Genomic DNA, 6,112 nt, shown 5'->3' with positions numbered 1-6,112 from the left:
ATCATGGCTGTCAATGTGGACACTCATTTCTTTCCTAAAATCATAACTAAGAGTAAAGAGAACAATATCATCAACATTCGACAAATCCAGGGCTTAATGCCAGATCAAGACTCCAGAACTTGATCTAGAATCGATTAATGAAAAATCTAATGAAATTATTAATTTTATTATATATCTGTAATCTGTCTTTTATTTCTTGATCTGGAATGTGTGTTTCATATTTTTAGTCTAAAAGAACAATTAAATGTAATAATTTGTTATTAAAGTAACATTCTAATTCATATATATAATCGGTAACACTTTACAATAAGGTTCATTAGTTAACATTAGTTAATGTATTAACTAACATGAACCAACTATGAGCAATACATTTGTTGCAGTATTTGTTAATGTTAGTTAATAAAATAAAACACAGCTGTTCATTGTTTGTTCATGTTAGTTCACAGTGAAATAATTAACGTTGACAAATACAACCTTTTATTTTATTAATGTATTTGTAAATGTTGAAATTAATATTAACCAAGATTAATAAATGCTGAAGAAGTATTGTTCACTCTTAGTTCATGTTAACTAAGGTGTTAACTAATGTTAATAGCCTTTATTGTAAAGTGTTACCATATAATCATAACATTTAATTTAATTCATTAAACACATTGTATGTTATAATACAATTATTAAATTAATAATAATGTTGTTCATTGCTATGTTGCTTGTAAAATTTGTTCTTCAAAATGTGTTCTCATGGACCTCGTTGGAAAATTAGCTTTTGGGTGAGGACAGAGATGACAGAAAATGACAAAAAGATTATATAACATAAAAAGCTATGGGAAAGTTATGGGAAACTCTCATAACCAATGTGTACAGTACTAATGCTTTGTCAACACACTTAAAAGCCCTCTTTTTCAATAAATACTTCATGGATCCGTCACCACTCCTCACACAAGGATATCATAAAGCAATCCAAAATAGATCAAAACAGATGATATGTTAGCAGAAGTTTCTCTGACGTATGAACACAAAATTACTGTTTGGTTTGCTAAACCACAATAAAGCCCACATTTAATCAAATATGTATTTTGATCTGAAATAGCAGATGCATTGTTCGAGATACATTGTCACTTTATGACTGCTTCTACATTCTGAAGGCTTGTGTAAGAGGTCAGGGAGAGAGCAATAGGGGTTTTGCAAAAGGGAGCATTACAGTCTTGTTGCAGCCTCAGCACTCCTTTTATGAGGGCAGCCGGCTGTCAGCTTGGCCCTGCTCTCTGGATTTGATCTGAGAGAGCAAGAGTCCATCCCAAGCCCCTTCCCCCGAAATTATTCAGCCCAGTTTCGCACGCCTTACGCCAGACCTCTCAAAAAGACAGATCATGAGATCAGCTCTGCAGAGGACGCAGTCTTTCACACAGGATCCTTTCTGGGGAAGAGGGTTTGGAGAGAAAGCGAGAGGCAGATAAAGTCGCAATGGTGCCCCGTGCTAGCGAGTTGTCAGACAGTGCCCTCATTCCCAGCTCTCACAGATAAAGACTTCCTCTGATGGATTCACTATGTCAATCACAGCCGCTCCAAAAGAGGCTTTGAAGATGCGATCAAATTCTCTTCAGGGTCATCTGTAACTGGCACTTTCCTGCGAATATGGTATTCCGCGGGTTTTTTTTTTGGTTGTTTGTTTCAATCAATAATCAAAATCCAATATGTTTCAATAATATTATAGGATAAATTTGTATTTAACATAAAATTAACCTAGCATAAAAATTGACTTTGCAAACGTAGACTGGTCAAGCTCAACCATTCAAGCCTATTGCCCAATTATCAAAAAATGATTTTGAAATAATCAAACAATGAAAAAATGATAAAAAAATAGGTTACACTTTATTTTATAGTGTAATTGATACACGTTACATGTAGTTACTGTAGTAATTATGCATAATTACATGCAATTAACCCTCAACCAAACTTTCATTCTAACCCTATAGTAAGTACATGTTAGTTAATTATTATTACTCAGTACTGAAATGTATAATTACACTGTAACACTGACATTTTAAAATAAAGTGTTACCAAAAAAAATGTATGGAAAATATAAATAGTATCTACAAGTACAAATCCACATTTGGTCCCAAACAAGCCAATATTTAACCTAAAGCTTAAGTGAGCATGTTTACTGTTTCCACTATTTGCATATCAATGTTCATTCAATGTTTATTGCAAGAAAATATAGTTTTAAACGCTATTTGATGTGTATTATAACAGGGTTAATAGAAATGCAAAGCTCCTATAAAATTATTAGATAATTATTAGAAATAGAAATGTGAACATAATAATATGGTGCGGTTAAATCGATTAATCGCATCTTACATAAAAGTTTGTGTGTGTGTATATATATATATATATATATAGCCTATATATAATATTATACAGTATATTTACTAACTTTTATGTTAGATGCGATTAATCAATTTTACAGCACTATTACAAATATTTTGTATTGTTAAGCATTTAATATTTTAACAATAATAATATTTTAGTTGAATATATTAAGTCAGGGTTATGTTTCCCTGTTTTGTTCATGTCTGAGTTTCACGTTCCTTTGTTTAGTTTCCATGGTTACGTCATTATTAGTTAATTGGTTTCAGCTGTGTGTCATTTATGTTCAGTTTGTTATTTAAACCTCACCCTTGCCTTCACTCTTTGTCCAGTCTCTGTTATGCTGAGATGTGTTTGCTTGCTTTTTGAGTAAGAATTAAGCGTATTAGTGTTTTGTGAGAACCTGAGTCTTCTGTCTTCTGCTTCCCTGCATGCATCGTATTATTAATTAATATTAATAAATATGAAATATTTATAGATTACATAAATGATATATAATACATTACTATACATATTTTAATATATAAAATGATGTATTACAAATATTTATATTTCATATTTTCTGCTAATAGTTTAATTGAGGCGTCTCAAGGTCAAGCGACAACTTCAGTCGCCACATCCCCCACTGTTCCTTATCAACAGAAGGACACTAGCGCTATCAGCCTATGGAAATGAACAGCTTTGGCATTTGAATGTCAGGGTGATATAGGCAGATGTACATTATAAAAGCCGTTAGCCTTGGAGAAGGGGGTGGGGAAACTCTTGGCAAATTGTCATGTAATGCAAAATGGGTAGGTGATGATAAAGTCAACTCGACTGGGACTCCGACAGAGGTCAAAGAAGCTAAAAGAAGATGAGTTTGGGGCCGTGATATCCCCTCATTTCCATAGAGGTAGTCTCTCAGGTGACATCAAATACAAATATCACATTCCCTCATTAAAGCAGCAGGCCGACCGAGAGAGAGTTTGGCTGCTTTGTCACACTCTGGGACAGACATGAGAGGATAAAAATGTGTGTTATAATCTCTAAATCATGATGTAGGACAGAAATTTGCAAGCTGCTTCCACTGACTTGCTTTACCACAAATTTGTTGCAGTCCTGCATAAGTGTTGTTTTTATGGAAATGCATTTAAACACTGTGGTCAAAGTGTCATGTTGGACTCCTTTCCCATATTGCACGCTAAGGATCATTTACTGCGGCTGAGCTCGATGCGTTTCGCTAAAACCACAACAGTGAATGAAAGCCACCTAAAACAAAATGACCCATGCAAAAATGTTTTTCCCAACACATTTTTCCTTTATTGTGAAATCTTTCTTGTATCGCCAGAGCTTTGTATATTTTTAAATGACTTTTGAAATGTCTGTTCTAACAGGATATTTGAATTTGGGTCCAAGTGAACAGGCAAGGAATATAAACTCTCATTTACTTAAAATCCATATGTTTGTCATTATTCATGAACTGCCAACATTCATAGAGACTCACAGACTGCTATAAACAAACAACGATCGCACCAACATTCAGATTCTGATTTCATTAAAATGTGAAAACATGAAAGATAAACAGTATTTCAAAAATATACACCACATTTGGTCTGATGATCATCAAACATGTTTCAGATCAATCAATATCAAGCATTTCCAATGAATTTAAACGTACATTTTTGTTTTGCTACATCAAGTGGCTTGACTAGTCCTTTGTCAATAGTAATAGTTGCTCAAAATGAGTGACTTCCTTTTGTTGGGAGTTTTGAACTGGTCATCATATGCCAGTGAGGTAGATTGTATTTGATTTCAAATGTAGGAAAAAAATTGAAAAATGCTGAATGAAAGGGTCATTTACGCATTAGACTTGATGATATGTTACAAAATCTTTCTTTAATAAGCACAGACTGTGATTTCTTCTTGTTATACTTCTAATCATTTAATTAATTAATTTTTTTGACACTTTTTGGCCAACCGATATTAGGTAACTAAAAAAGGCCAAGCTCACACAACACAACTGTCAAACTCTTCTGTTGTTATTATTCTGTACATCTCATAAACAAAATCTGTTGACATACACTACTGTTCAAAAATTTGGGGTCGGTACGATTTTGTAATGTTTTTGAAAGTCTCTTATGATCATCAAGGCTGCATTTATTTAATCAAAAATACAGTAAAAAATATGGAGCTCCTGAGACAGTGATGGGGGAAAAAATTATATGTTTATGCTTTTGCGTTCTCTGCAAAACTTTGTGTTCGCGCACAAAATTTTTGAGTTCTTTGCAAGTGAATGCCAAAGCATTGAAATATATTTCTTTCACCACTATGTCCCTTTAGGGTCTCCCTAAAAATACAGTATTATTGTGAAATATTATTCAGCTTTAAAATAGCTGTTTTCTATTTTTATATACTTTACAATGCAATGTATTCCTGTGATGGCAAAATGTCCTTCAGAAATCATTCTAATATGCTGATTTAGTTCTCAAGAAACATTTCTTATTTTTATCATTGTTGAAAACAGTTGTGCTGCTTCATTTTTGTCGAAACCATGATGCTTTTTTGGGGGATTCTTTGATGAATAGAAAGTAAAAAAAGCTTTTACTTAAAGGACAAGTTCGGTATTTTACACTTAAAGCCCTGTTTACAGATCGTTTCTGATGAAATAGAACGGTTAAGATTAAATTTTGGACAAATGCTGCTGTCCCGAGAATTTTAGGTTTCTTTCGCTTTCCCCCCCCCACTAGTAGACTGGGTGTATAGGTGCACTCGAACACTCCTTCCTAAAACACATTAAACTTTCGTTTACAAAGACGTGAAACTCACTGAGTGGTCAGGGGTGTTCACTGATATGCTCACACAAAAATCGCTGCAAAATATGCTTTCCAACAGGTTTTATCGTAGTTTTTGTCTCCTCCATTGACTTGCATTGGATGTGCTGTGAGGTACGGTATTACTCCGCGCCGGAAACTGAAATGGGGTTCAGGGGTTGTTTTCTTCTTCTTCTTGTTGTTTTTTTTTTTTACGGTGGATCGCAAACAATGAAATGCCAGTGGTTTGCTTGCAAAGGTGCATTATCGCCACCAACTGGGCTGGAGTGTCTATTATTCAAGCTCTCAACGGAAGAAGTTCGGGTGTGAGGCGTTTGGAAAAATAGGTCCACAGTTTTACAACGAATGGTAAAACACCTGTTGGAAAGCATATTTTGCAGCGATTTTTGTGTGAGCATATCAGTGAATACCCCTGACCACTCGGTGAGTTTCACGTCTTTGTAAACGAAAGTTTAATGTGTTTTAGGAAGGAGTGTTCCAGTGCACCTATACACCCAGTCTACTGGTGGGGGGGAAAGCGAAAGAAACCTCAAATTCTATGGACAGCAGCATTTGTCCAAAATTTAATCTTAACCGTTCTATTTCATCAGAAACGATCTGTAAACAGGGCTTTAAGTGTAAAATACCGAACTTGTCCTTAAGTACAAATATTTTTGTCACTTTTTGTCACTCTCTTTGTCACTTTTGATCAATTTAATGCATCCTTGCTGAATAAACATTTCTTTCTTTCAAGACCTCACAAAATCTCAAAGGTAAAATGCTGTAATGTGAGCTTGTTAAGCAACAATTCGTTCCACAGACAGATGGTCAATCTGCATGTTGCCTTGCGACACAGAAAGCGTGATTTTTTTTGGCGTCCTTTTGAAGTATTTTTGCTGGCCAGATTTGATCTCAATTATTCATTATTATGTTCTTTAGAGAACAGCAATATCACA

The sequence above is a fragment of the Squalius cephalus genome (assembly GCF_949319135.1).
Source record: "Squalius cephalus genome assembly, chromosome: 22".
Classification (NCBI taxonomy): Eukaryota; Metazoa; Chordata; class Actinopteri; order Cypriniformes; family Leuciscidae; genus Squalius; species Squalius cephalus.
Note: the sequence above shows the minus strand (reverse complement) of the source record.